Below are 14,317 nucleotides of genomic sequence, written 5' to 3' on the forward strand. Positions count from 1 at the left end.
TCTGCTATCTGAATTTCAGAATCTCTTGGCATGTCTGGGAAATTCTCTTTCAAAATTTCATGAAGAAGAGCCTCTGTTTTGTGAGGTAGCTTCATCACTTTCAGGGATTCCTATAAGGCGAATATTAGTTTTCTTTGAATTATCCCAGAGCTCTCTAAGAGAAAGATCCGTTCTTGTTTTCCACTTCTTTTCATCCTTGCACTCTTGGGCTTGTTCAAAGGCTTTGTCTTCAATGTCAGAGATCCTTTCTTCAGTCTGTTTTACTCTGTTATGAAGAGATTCCACTGTATTTTTCAAATCTTTGAGGGCTACAAGCTCTTGTCTCAAAGTTTCAAAATCTTTGATCATTTTATCTTTGAAATTGTTGAATTCTTGAGTCATCTTTTGAATAATTCCTTGGGACATCTTTTGAATAATTTCTTGAGACATTTTTTGAATAATTTCTTGAAGTTCTAGCTCTTTCCTTTCTTTCATTCTATTAATCTTATTTACTATTCACATTCTGAACTCGATTTCTGTCATCTCAGCCATCTCTTTATGGGTTGGATCTTCAGGTACCTCTGCCATGTCCTTCCTTGAGGGACTTGATCTACTCTGGTTATTCCTACCACCGGAGTTTTTCCGCTGACTCTGCCCCATGCTGGATTTACTCCGTTTGGCTAGGTGAGCAGGTAAGAGGAAGTTGGGTTGGAGGCTCTGGGAGTAGTATTTTACTAGTCTTTTTGAGCAAAGGCTGGGACTGGTGTCTGTATCTTTTCCCCTAGAGCTTTGCCAAGGATACGTATAATGCTACAGTCTGAGAGCCTGAGGGCCTGTGTGTCTCTATCTTGTTTTTGGCTGGTATCTGTTTTATCTTAGAAAATCAATTACTCTGGGTTAAGATCTCAGCTGTGGAAAAATATCAGTAATTAAGTCACCCCTCCCCTTACTGGCGATGGTTGGGAAAGGAAAACCACACCTTCCTTCAGCCACACCCTCAGGGTATCACTTTAGATAGTTCTCAGGTGATTGGCCCGGTTCAAATGATCTAAGTCAAGTGTCCCAGTCAACATGAGTCTCAGGTGGGAGAGTTTAAGAAGTCTCTGGCAACTGTACAGCAGGGATCTTCTGGCAGCGCAGGTATGACTCGCTCCGGTGTTCAGTGTGGTCAAAGGGACCTACCCAGCAAATAAAATATTCTAGGAAGGTTGATGCCTCCTACCCCACCTTGTACCTTTGTCACACCCAGTCACTGGAGACCCCACAGGGCTGTGGCCCAATTGCCCAATAAGCAAATGTGGCAGGGCTTTGTGTCTGCCAGAATCAAAGTAGAGCCAATGCCAGCTCCACTCAGTTACTGCTCTTTGACCCCCACCAGCAAAGGGAACTGAGGCTTGAGTGTCTTAGGCACTCAGTGACAACTGGAGAATGTTCCACCTGAAGACAATTTAGGCCTGAGAAAATCCCAAGAGCATCAGAGATTCTCCTTCAACCACCAGTTGATTTGCCCAAATCAAGAGACCCAAACCTATTGACCCAATCAGTACCCACTCTCTGGTTGGAAAGATCACAAGGTCTCCAGCAACTAAATAATAGGATATTATTAGCAACTTGGAAATATCACAAGGTCTCCAGCAACTTAATAATAGGATATTAACTAATAATAGTCTCTTGGTTGTATAAGTGTGGCTCGCTTTGATGCTCTGAGGAGTCAGAAAGGCCTGTTCAGTAGATTATTTAGAGTAAGGAGGATGATGTCTCTTTCCCCTCCTTACTCACCATTCACTGCTGGATTCTGGTAACCTCAGTGTCAGTTAACCCCACTCCCAGTTTCTGTTAACCCAGACTCTGTAACCCAGTCCAGTCCAATAGGCAAGTGAGTCAGGGTTTTGTGCCTAGCAGAGTCCAGGTAAAGTCAATGAGTTCGTCAAGGTTTTGTGCCTGCCAGAGTCCAAGTAATATCAATGCCTTCTCCACTCGGTGACCACTCTTTGTGGCCAGTCAGCAGAGATAGTTGAAGACTATCTGCCTCAGGCACTCAATGGTAGCTGGAGAATATTCCGCCTGGGTTCAATCTAAACCTGGAATTTGTTTTCTTGAAGTCGTGATTTGCCTCGGTGGGGAGGACGTGCATTTATCTATCTCTTCTCTCAGCTCAGCTCCTCACCTTCAGCTTTGTTGGGTTCTTCTGGCAGTTGTCTCTCCCCTTGAACTGAAGTTTATGTTGAAAGCTAGCTCCAGTCAGCTCTCGTCCCCTATTCCTCCAAATTCTTACTGAATGTGAAAATTGTAGTTAGGGAATATAGCCAACTCGGAGATTTAGCAAAGTACAAAATACATTGAAACTAAGTGGACAAATAAACAGACTAAATGCTACCAGACACACAAGCACACCAATGCCCAGACACTCAGAAACAAGTAGACAAACAGACAAAAAAAGAAAACAAAACAAAAGACAAACCAACCAACTAACAGACCAAAAAAGAAAGAAAGGAAAGAAAAAAATAGTAGTAATAAAAGATAACCACAGAAATGTTGGTCATAAAATGATAGAGCAAACAAATAGCAAAATGAACAAACAAAGAAGAAAAAAAAATATATATATAATACAAATAAAAAGTTTAAAAAAAGGAACAGGAGGGCACCACTAGGAAAATGACTATTTTTTTGAATATATACAACCAGCCCGTTTTTGAATGCGGTGGGGTTCCAGTCTAAAAAAATATATAATTATGCTGCAATATACTTTCTAGACAGCAGGTGGTGCTGTGAGTGGTCCCTGTGCTAAAACCAAAAATAGAAAGAAAAAAAGAAAAAAAAAAAAAAGAGAAGGAAAAAAAAATATATAAAAGGAGAATGTTTGCTGACAGGTTGCACAGATTCTCTCTATAACAGTTCCCGCAAAGTGCTGAGTGTCTTGGATTAGCTTCAGATGCCAGATGGCTGGCTGCAGGTCAGATTGAGTTCTCCGTGCTTCTGGGAGAGGTGTTATGGAGATGCCATTTTTGGAGTTTTACATTACATCTGATTCCTGGCTGGCCGGCCACTCCTATCTGTCCTCCAAACTCGGGACACAAGTCCACACTTCGACAGACTTTCACTCAACTCCTAATTTCCCCTTGAACAGAAAACCGTTGTGGTCCGAGGGAAAAGAGCTGCGTGCCCTTTGCACATTCAGCATTCAGTTTATTTCTGATGGGGGAGGGGCTGCCGCCGCCGCTGCTGCAGCACACTCAAAAGATTTTTCAGTTTTTGTAGGAAGGGAAGCGATTCCCCTTGCGCGTTGCCACGTCAGTACAGCTCCACACAGACTTCCAAAATTACAGGATAGATTGGTTCCTAAGCAGAGTCCCTTCCCCTCAAGTTTCTGTCCGAATGACTGGATCCATGATGCCTCAAACTGGTTCCAAATGTCTCCCGTTTCTGGCTGCTAAATTCCGCTTGGGAATCCACGCCTCACCACACTCTCAGCAAAACACACAAACTCCCCAGAATTGGGCACAGTAGCCCTTCATGGGGGAGGGATTGGTTTCTGCCTCTCAGGACGCAAGCCATGGACCTGGTGCCACAGGTCGCAGATGGCACTGTTTCAGCTGCTGCCCTGAGATTTTTCTGGCTGACCCCATAGTTCTGGGCTACACTTCCAATCCAGCAATTCATCTCTTTGCTGCTCGCCCTGTGCTGCTTGTCCGTGCCAGCACTCCAGGCAGACGAGATCCAGTCCCCCCACTCTCACCTGAAACCACCAGGAAAGTTGACTCAGGGATGCATCCCCTCCGCCATCTTGCTCTGGTCATTAGGTTATCTTCATTTTAAAAGTTTCTGTTCATGTCTTTTGTCCACTTTTTAATAGGGGTTATTTGGTTATATCTTACTAACTTGCTTGAGTTCTTTGTAAATTCTGGTTATCACCCCTTTATCAGATGTATAGTATGCAAATATTTTCTCCCATTCTGTGGATTGTCTCTTTGCTCTTTTGATTGTATCCTTGGCTGTGCAAAAGCTTCTTAATTTGATTATGTCCCTATTTATTTATTTTTGTTGTTTTCATTGCTTTTGAGGTCTTCTTCATAAGTTCTTTTCCTAGGCTGATATCTATAAGACGTTTTCCAATGTTTTCTTCTAGGATTCTTATAGTTTTCTGCCTTAGGTTTAAGTCTTTTATCCATTGTAGGTTAATTTTTGTTGAGTGGTGAGAGGTGCAGATCCTATTTCAGTCTTTTACATGTGGCACAATTTATTGAACCGAAATTCATTTTTCTAGCATAATTTATTGTAAAGGAATTATTTTTCCAGTGTATGTTTTTATCTGTTTTGTCAAAAATCAGAGAGAATATGAAGATGACTTCATTTTGGGGTTCTCTTTTCTGATCCATAGGTCTGTGTCTCTGTTATTGTGCTAGTACCATGCAGTTTGGGTTACTATAGCCTTGTAGTATAGCTTGAAGTTTGATAAAGTGATGCTTCCTACTTAGTTCTTATTACACAAGGTTGCATTGGCTATCCTGGGTCTTTTCTGGTTCCATATGAACTGTAGATCTATTTTTTCTAGCTCTGCAAAAAAAAAAAAATGGTATTGGCATTTTAATGGTGATTGCATTGAATCTGTAAATCACTTTGGGTAGTTTAGCCATTTTAACAATGTTGGTTCTGCTGATCCAGGAGCATGGTATGCACATATTTTCCAATCTGTTTACATCTTCTATAATTTCTTTTCTAGGTGCTTCATATTTCTTTCTATAGAGGTCTTTCACCTCCTTTGTTAAGCATGTTCATAGGTATTTTATTTTCTATAGTCTAAGACTTTACTGAATTTATTTATAAATTTCAAGAGTTTTTTGCTTGAATCTTTGGGGTTTTCTAGATATAAGATCATGTCATCAGCAAAGAGTGATAATTTAACCTCTTCTTTTATCATTTGGATATTATTGATTTTCTTCTTTCATCTGATTACTCTGGCTAGGACTTTCAGCTCCATGTTGAACAGACATGGAAACCTTGTCTGGTTCCAGTTCTAGGGAGAAATGCTTTCAATTATTCCCCTTTCAATATGATGTTGGCTGTGGGGTTATAGTATATGGTGTTTATAATTTTGATGTAAGTCCCATCTGTGCCTATTTTGGTAAGCATTCTTATCATGAAAGGGTTCTGAGTTTTGTCAAATGCTTTTTCTGTGTCTATTGGAAGGATCATATCCTTTTTTTGCATCTATTTAGATGGTAGATCACATTTATAGATCTGCATATGCTGAGCCATCCTTGCATCTCTAGGATGAGGCCCACTTGATCATGATGAATTACTTTTTTGATGTGCAGCTGAAGTCAGTATTGAGAATTTTTGTATCTATATTCATAAGTGATATTGAGCTGTAGTTACTAAAGCCAGGAAAGGACACAACTAAAAAAGAAAACTATGGACCAAATTATTTTTATTTTATTTTTTTCATCTATTACATTTTTATATTTTAAATGAATGCATTTTTTTTTTTTTGAGACAGTCTCACTCTGTCATAGTGTCATAGCTCACAGCAACCTCCTCAAATTCCTGGGCTCAAGCAATCGTCTTGCCTCAGGTTCCCAAGTAGCAGAGAACATAGGTGCCTACCACAATACCTGGCTAGTTTTTCTATTTTTAGGAGAGACAGGGTCTCACTCTTGCTCAGGCTGGCATGAATGCATTTAAAATATAAAAGAATAAAATAGACTCAGTGCCCATATCACAGTGGTTATGGCGCCAGCCACATACACTGAAGTCAGCAAGTTTGAACCCAGCCTGGCCAGCTAAACAACAATGACAACTGCAACAAAAAAATAGCCAGGTATTGTGGGTGGGGCCTGTAGTCCCAGCTACTTGGGAGGCTGAGGCAAGAAAACTGCTTAAGCCCAAGAGTTTGAGGTTGCTGTGAGCTATAATGCCATGGCACACTACCAAGGGTGACACAGTGAGACTGTCTCAAAAAAAAAAAAAAAAAAAAAAAAGAATGAAGTAAATGTCCATGAAATAATCCTCCCAGACTGACTGGTATAATTAGAACATCAGGAAGCCATATGGCTAAACTAACAGCTGCTACACTCATGAGTTATTTCTAACTTTCCCCACCTGACTGGCACCACTACCATATGAGGTTGGTTGTTGAGAGTTTATGGGGGTTGAGTACACCAGTGTTATGTGTGTGCAGTGTGAAGTGTGTTTCTATTTGAAGTGGAATTTGTGAATAGTTGTACAAATAAATAATATTTTTTAATTCTGTCTGGTTAAGAGCCCATGATGTCAAAAAAGACCAAGAGAACACTGAAAGAAGAAAAGAGGTTTCTAAAGAGGATCGGGAATTGCAATATTATTTCTGCTAAAGATAAGATTATTTGCTTGCTTTGTGATACTGCAACATCAACATTAAAGGAATTCAATGTTCATCAGCATTGTATCACTCATGAGAACTACAAATATTTTAAATTAGAGGGAGAGGCATGAAAGATTGTATTGCAGAATTTAAAAGATGAAAAGCAAAGACAATTCTTTCAAGCAGCAATAAGAATTGGAAATAATGCCACTAAAACACCTTACCAAGTAGCTTATATACTTGGGGAAAAAAAGAAACCATTCAGTGATATAGAAATTGTGAAAGAAAGTGTTGTGGAAGTTGTAGGATGCTTAGACCCTGATAACATTTCAAAGTATAAACAACTGCCTCTTAAGAAAAACCATAACTGATCAGCAGCATGAATTAGACTTCAGCCTAACAGACCAACTTCATGCAATACTTCAAAAGGAAAATATATATTATTTAATCACTGTGGATAAATCAGATGATACTACTGACTTGGCACATGTTTTATACTTTATTCCAGTCACAACAGAAGATTTTGTTGCTATAAAGTTAGTTGTTTGGGCTGTCTTGTGAACAGAACATGGGGAATAGATATCTTCAAAAACTTTCAAGATAAATGTCATTAAATTGGGCTGAATTTGGTAAATTTAGTGAATGTATGTACAGACAGTGCATGAAAATTGTAAGAAAATATGAAGGGCTTATTTAGCAGATTAAAAAAAGTATTAACAGATTCAGATGCTATCATTTCTTTTCATGTATCTTGCATCAGCAAAATCTCTGTGCTAAAGCTACAATTTTAAGTGACACTTTACAACAAATTGTAAGTATTATTAATTATATTGGTGCAAATGCACTAGGGTGTCATCAGTTTTGTGACATCCTGAAGGTGAACAGTGTGATATTCAGTGTGCATTTGCTGTATATTTCTAAAGTGCCTTGGCACTTGCCTAGGGACAGGTGTCAGTCAAAATTTTATCTCTATGAGAACTAATATTAAAAATTAAATTTTATGAGGAACAGAATCTCAGCAATGTGAATTATTGAAAGAAGTTTTCTATAGGAATGCAGAAATTCTGTGTGCTATCACATCTAATCAAAATAACTTGAATATTTCTTTGCAAGATAAGTCTATACATAGTATATTTTTTATAACAAAAATGCAAATATTTGAGTAATATACAGCTGTTACAGGTTTATTAATTAGCAAATACAATGAAAGTTTTACTGACTTTGAGAATTATGGCCTCACACTTAAATTCTCATTTCAGCCTTGATTATCACCAAGGAATCTAAAGAACTACAGATGGAATTTATTGAGCTCTCAGTAGATGACATTTTACAGTTACTGTTTGAAGCTAAATAAGATCCAGTTGAAATATGGAAAATGCAGTAGAATGCCCATGACTTCAGGGGCATGCCCCCCAAAATGCTTTCTTGATTTTCAACCACTTATTGCTGTGAATCTACATTCTCCTACTTAACCCAAATCAAGATGCCCTTAAGGTTACAAATGACTGATGCCCAGCTAGGGGATCAGCTGAAACTGCAGACCTCCTACATACCTCTGCTATAACCAGATAATTCAAATGCTTTCCAACAAAAAGCAGACTCAACCAAGTCATTAAAGGGTTAACTTTAAAATAACAAATAATTTTTATTTTTTGAAATGACTAAGTATGTAGTTGTTAGATTTTTATAAAATAATGTGCATTTTAAAGTGTATCTAATTGAAGTTTTTGAATGTGGCCTTATTTGGCTACAGCTAATTTAATGTGTCCTTCCAGCACAGAAAGATTCCCCACTGCTGCGTAAACACTTTTACAAGTACTCTATTGTTGAATATCTCAGCAATTCTAAGCAGTACGTAGGATTATCAGACTATTTTGTAGATAAAGAAGCAATTTTAGATGGGTGAGAATGTCCTCATGTTCAGCATGGCTAGGGAGCAGTGGCACCAGTCTTAAACCCACTTTTTCCTGACTCTTAGTTCTGTTCTTAGTTAACAGTCAATCATAGCTGTTCAAATAAGAACTGTGAAAAAGAAAATGTGAAAAAAGAAAAGAACCCCATAAAAGAAAATAAGGGCTGAGGTAGGGTATTCTCAGGCAAGAAAGTTTGTCTTCTAGAACACACTGTCCATGTCTCATCCATCTGTATGAGTATACTATCTGTAACTATTTCAAAGGTAAATCATCCATAAAGACAACTTTGGGCATGTATTCACTTCCAGGGAGTGATTTGAGTTTCAGAATGCTTTATTTCTTCTCTTCTGTCACATCTCTTCCTTTTCCTTCCTTTTCCCTTCCCTTCTCTTCCCTTCCTCTCTTTTCCTTTCCTGTCCTTTCCTGTCTCTCCCCTTCTCTCTCATTTTCTCCCCTCCCTTTCTCTCTCCCTTCCCCTTCTTTCTTTCTTTTCCATCTTATCTCTCTGGTCCCCCTTTTTCTCTTTTATGTTTTCCCCCTTCACAATTCTTTGTCTTTTATTGGCCCTCAAAAAATAGTACTGGCTAATTCAGGCTAGTACTTTGTACCTTTGAATATTTACTGTGGCAAAATTTCTCCATTTGAAAATGTAGGAGAATTGTTAATACTGACTTCCTTATCTGGGTGTGGGTTAAGATTAATTATGTACATTTTTTAGCATACCTTGAAGGTGTGTAATTTGGTATTTTTATACCATATGAACATCTTAATTTAAGGATTATTTTTGTTTTTCTAATGGGGTGTCTTCAAAATATCTTAGAACCAGTTGCATAATACTGAAAAGTGTGATTTTCCAAACTAATTTCAGCTCTAATTTTCCTTTCTCATGATAATAAAATATAGGACATTTATAAGGATCTTTGCTGAGTCAGTCTCCTTGGGGGAGGGATTGGTTTCATCATTTCAAAACATTCTAGCAAAACTCTAGCTCATTCACATGTGATAACTTGCAAACTAGGGTCATTGCCCAGGGAGCCAGGAGGGTGACACAAGCATGGCAGGAGAAGGTTTTGTTGGCAAATGCTACCTGGAAGCTGCCGAAGATAGATGAGGTGGGACACTGCACAGCAAATCTTATTCCCTTTGCAAATTTACAGGTACTGAGAAAGAAAAATAAAGGAGGAATCTCCTCAGGTATAGGATAAATGATGCATAGAAAAATGGGAAAAAGCAAGGCTGGGATAATTGGCTTACAAATATCTATATTCCTGCCTGCATTCTTATTTTCCTATGTACTGCTTTGTTCAATAAAATGAGTATTTCAATCCTGAGGATCACTCAGGAGAGCTTGGATCAATAAGAGAGGATGTGGGGCAGTAGCGGCCACATTTTACTACCTGCAGGCTTCTGCACAACTTGTTTTACAAGCCTCAGATTAGTGTGAAGAGGTCTATAGAAAGCAATGAATTTCTCCTGGGAGCTGTGGCGAAGGTCATCTTTTTCACAGTAGGGGACTTGGGAAATGCAATAGCATGATTACGTAGAGAATCACAGCAAGTTCTTGCCACTCCCCCCTCCCCCCAAGCCCTTGGTTTTCTATTACACTGCTCTGTATTTTCACTAACATCACCAAACAATTAGTCTCATCCTTTATTAACCTTTATCCTAAACTTCAAGGGGCTTTGAGTTCTGCTGAAGTAAAGGTGTATCTAAAGCTTAGAGGCAAAGGCACAGAATTCATCTAGACTTCCCAAATATTATTTAACTTTTCCAAAAAAATTTTTTAGGTTGTATTTTTTTAAATTTCTAAGTAAACTTTTTATTAAAAAATAACATATATACAGAAAAGTTCACAAATTACTACTGCACAGATTAATGAATTTTCACAGTGAATTCACCTATTTAAACCATCACCCAGATCAAGAAATGAAACATTACCAGAATCTGAAAGATCATCTCCTATTCCCTCTCTTAGTCACTATCACTTCAAAGGTAACTACTATTTTAGCTTCTAGATTAGTTTCATTTTAATTTTTTAAAATAATTATAAGCATTTACTTACCTAATGACAGATCATCAAAATGTACAAAGCAAAAAATTATATAATTGAACAGAGAAATACATTTTTACAATAATTGTTGAGAGTTCAATATCTCACTTTCAATAATGGATAGATAAGTGAGAAAACAAAGGACTTAGATAATACAATAAACTAGCTAGGTCTGACAGACATATATAGACCACTCTCCCAAACAACAGCAAACACATTCTTCTCAGTGACCCTAGGACATTTTCTAGGATATACCCTATGTTAGACCATAAATTAAGTCCTAATAGATTTCTTTTCTTTTCTTTTTTAGTTTTTTGAACCAGGTTACATTGATTGCAATCCCTCTTATAATTGTGTCCTGCCCCCAAAAGGTGTGTCACACACAGTGACCCCCCCTTCCCTTTCTCAGGTCTTCCCTTCCCCCACCACCCACCGTGTACTAGGTCATTAGTTGTCCTCATAAAAGAATTGCATTTCCATTCTTGTGATGCTTTACTAAGAATAATGTGTTCCACTTCCATCCAGGTTAATACAAAAGATGCTACATATCCATCTTTTTTAAATGGCTGAATAGGATTCCATAGTATACATATACCACAACTTGTTAATCCATTCCTGGGTTGGTGGGCATTTAGACTGTTTCCACATTTTGGTGATTGTAAATTGAGCTGCAATAAACAGTCTAGTGCAAGTGTCCTTATGGTAAAAGGATTTGTTTTTTCTAGGTAGGTGCCCAGTAATGGGACTGTAGGATTAGCTGGGAGGTCTAGTTTGAGTTCTTTGAAGGTTCTCCATACTTCCTTCCAAAAAGATTGTATTAGTTTGTAGTCCCACCAGCAGTGTAAAAGTGCTCCCTTCTTTCCACATCCACACTAGCATCCCAGCACCATTTATTGAATAGGGATTCTCTTCCCAAGTGTATGTTCTTGTTTGGTTTATCAAAGATTAGGTGGCTGTAAGATGTTAGTTTCATCTCCTGGTTTTCTATGTAGTTTCAGAGGTCTATGTCTCTATTTTTGTGCCAATACTGTTTTGATCACTATGGCCTTGTAGTACTACCTAAAGTCTGGTAGGCTGATGCCCCTGGCTTTGTTTTATTACTAAGAACTGCTTTAGCTATACGTTTTTTTTTTTTCTGGTTCCACACAAAATGAAGAATTATTTTTTCCAAGTCTTGAAAGTACAATGTTGGTATTTTAACAAGGCTGGCATTGAATCTATAGATTGTTTTGGGAAGTATAGACATTTTCACAATGTTGATTCTTCCCAGCCATGAGCATGGTGTGTTCTTCCATTTGTTAATATCCTCTGCTCTTTCCTTTCTTAAGGTTTCATAATTTTCCTTATGGAGGTCCTTCACCTCTTTTTAAAGGTATATTCCTAGGTATTTCATTTTCTTTGAAGCTATGGTGAAGAGATTTGTGTCCTTAATTAGCCTCTCATCTTGGCTATTACTGGCATATACAAAGGCTACTCACTTGTGGACATTGATTTTATATCTTGAGACATTACTGTATTTTTTGATGACTTCCAGGAGTCTTGTGGTTGAGTCTTTAGGGTTCTCTAGGTATAAGATCATATCATCAGCAAAGAGGGAGAGTTTGACCTCCACTGCCCCCATTTGGATACCCTTTATTTCCTTGATTGTTTTGGCTTGAACTTCCAGCACTATGTTGAATAGTAATGGTGATACTTGTCTGGTTACAGTTCTAAGTGGAAAAGCTTCCAGTTTTACTCCATTCAGTAAAATATTAGCTGTGGGTTTGTCATAGATGGCTTTGAATCAGTTTAAGAAGTATGCCTATGCCTATACTCCTCAGTGTTCTAATTAGAAAAGGATGCTGGATTTTATCAAATGCTTTTTTTCTGCATCTATTGAGAGGATCATATGGTCTTTGTTTTTGCTTCTGTTGATATGGTAGATTATGTTTATGGACTTGTGTATGTTAAACAGCCTTGCATCCCTGGGATGAAACTTACTTGATCATGATGTATGACTTTTTTGATGAGAAGCTGTAATCTTTTGGTGAGGATTTTGTTGAGAATTTTTGCATCTATTAGTGAAATTGGTCTGAAGTTCTCCTTTATAGTTGGGTCTTTTCCTGCTTTTGGTATCAGGAAGATGTTTGCTTTGTAGTACATGTTGGGGAAGATTCCTTCCTCCTCAATTTTTTGGAATAATTTCTACAGTATGGGAATAAGCTCTTCTTTGAAGGTTTGATAGAATTCTGGTGTGAAGCCATCTGGACCAGGGCATTTTTTGGTTGGGGGATTTTTTATTGTTTCTCTGACTTCCATGCTTGAGATTGGTATGTTCAGGAGTGCTATTTCTTTCTGGCTAAGTCTAGGGAGAGGGTGATTCTATAGATTGATCCATATCCTTCACATTGTCAAGTTTCTGGGCATAGTGTTCCTTGTAGAATTCAGACATAATTTCTTATATCTCTGTGGCATCTGTTGTTGTTTCCCCTTTATCATTTTTTTTTTTTATACAAATACCTTTATTTTGTTTTTAAACATATACATGAGTGGATAGGCTGCTCAAGTCCAATAGAGGAAAGGTTACAAAGGATACCTAAGAAATATTCACGTAAAAAGCATGAAGGGAATAATGCCATGTCTTAAAGAACAAGCATATTTCATACAAAGGAGAGGGCTGTGACAAAGTACTTGAAAGCTCATGAGTGCGCCACAGTTCTGAGGTATAATAACTGAGGTGAGGGATCCTGCAGGCTTCTCTTTTGTCCAATCCTCACTGAAGTCTCATCCGTTTCCCAGGGGGGCCTTTAACGTTCACTGTCTGTTGGACATTCTTTGTGGTCTCCTTCTCTTCAGATTTTATTGTTTCTGGTATAGGTTCTGTCTCCTTCATTGTCTGATCCACTGTGACAGGCTTTTCTCCAGACTTTTGCTCCCCAAATCTGGGTGGAAATTTTTGTCTGAGGTCTACAAGTTAAGCATCCACACGTTGTCTCTGAAAAATAGAGCTTGGTTATTCTTTCCTTTTGGCTTTAGGTTTAACTTTATCTTGCTCTTCATGGTCTTTGAAGTGCCACCAATACCCTTTGGAAAGATGGTATCAACAGGATGACATAGCTTCATCAAAAGCTGATTGAATACCACGCACTGCAGTGAGCACTCTAGAATTTATAACTGATCCCAAGTCTGGTGCCTGATAGATCACTCCAGCAATGATATAGTAATCAGCTAATGGGATAACTTGAGCAGGGGACTGCTTGTATTGCTTCCGTATGATAAAAAGAATGGGCTCTTGAGTGTGTAAAAGGATGTATTCGACTCCAACCATCTGATTCAAGTGTTCTAATGTTAGCCTCTGCATTTTGACCACTTCATTATTACATGTTCTGTCATAAAAAGGATTACTTCATTCTGAAAAGTAATCCAGAATACTACCACTGTTCAAAATGGGGATCCAAGAGCTGTCGACCCAAGAGATTCCCAGCAGATTATCTCGAATGTCCACTGCTACCATAATTCCAAAAGAGTTCGCTCCCTTTATCATTTCTGATTGAGGTTACTAGAGATTTTACTTTTCTATTTCTAGTTAGTCTGGCCAAAGGTTTATCTATTTTATTTATTTTTTAAAAAAACTAGGTCCTTGTTTTGTTAACTTTCTTTCTTTCTTTCTTTCTTTCTTTCTTTCTTTCTTTCTTTCTTTCTTTCTTTCTTTCTTTCTTTTTCTTTCTTTCTTTCTTTTTTGAGACAGAGCCTCAAGCTGTCACCCTGGGTAGAGTGCTGTGGCATCACAGCTCATAGCAACCTCCAACTCCTGGGCTCAAGCGATTCTCCTGCTTCTATTTCCCAAGTAGCTGGGACTACAGGTGCTTGCCACAACCACAAAATTTTTTGGTTGCAGCTGTCATTGTTGTTTGGTGAGCTCCGGCTTGATTCAAACCTGCCAGTTCAGGTGTATGTGGCTGGTGCCTTAGCCGCTTGAGCTACAGGCACCGAGCCTTTGTTAATTTTCTGAATGATTCTTTTGTTTTCAATTTCATTGATCTGTGATTTAATTTT

The 14,317-nt window shown here is 38.2% G+C and overlaps 1 pseudogene; it reads right to left on the reverse strand.

Annotated features, from left to right (window-relative positions):
* Nucleotides 1–13,189: 13,189 nt before the first annotated feature.
* LOC100964808 lies at nucleotides 13,190–13,775 on the reverse strand (annotated as a pseudogene).
* Between the last annotated feature and the right edge of the window lie 542 nt (nucleotides 13,776–14,317).

This window comes from Otolemur garnettii, unplaced genomic scaffold, assembly GCF_000181295.1.
Source record: "Otolemur garnettii isolate 467f Iridium unplaced genomic scaffold, OtoGar3 scaffold00118, whole genome shotgun sequence".
Lineage (NCBI taxonomy): Eukaryota > Metazoa > Chordata > Mammalia > Primates > Galagidae > Otolemur > Otolemur garnettii.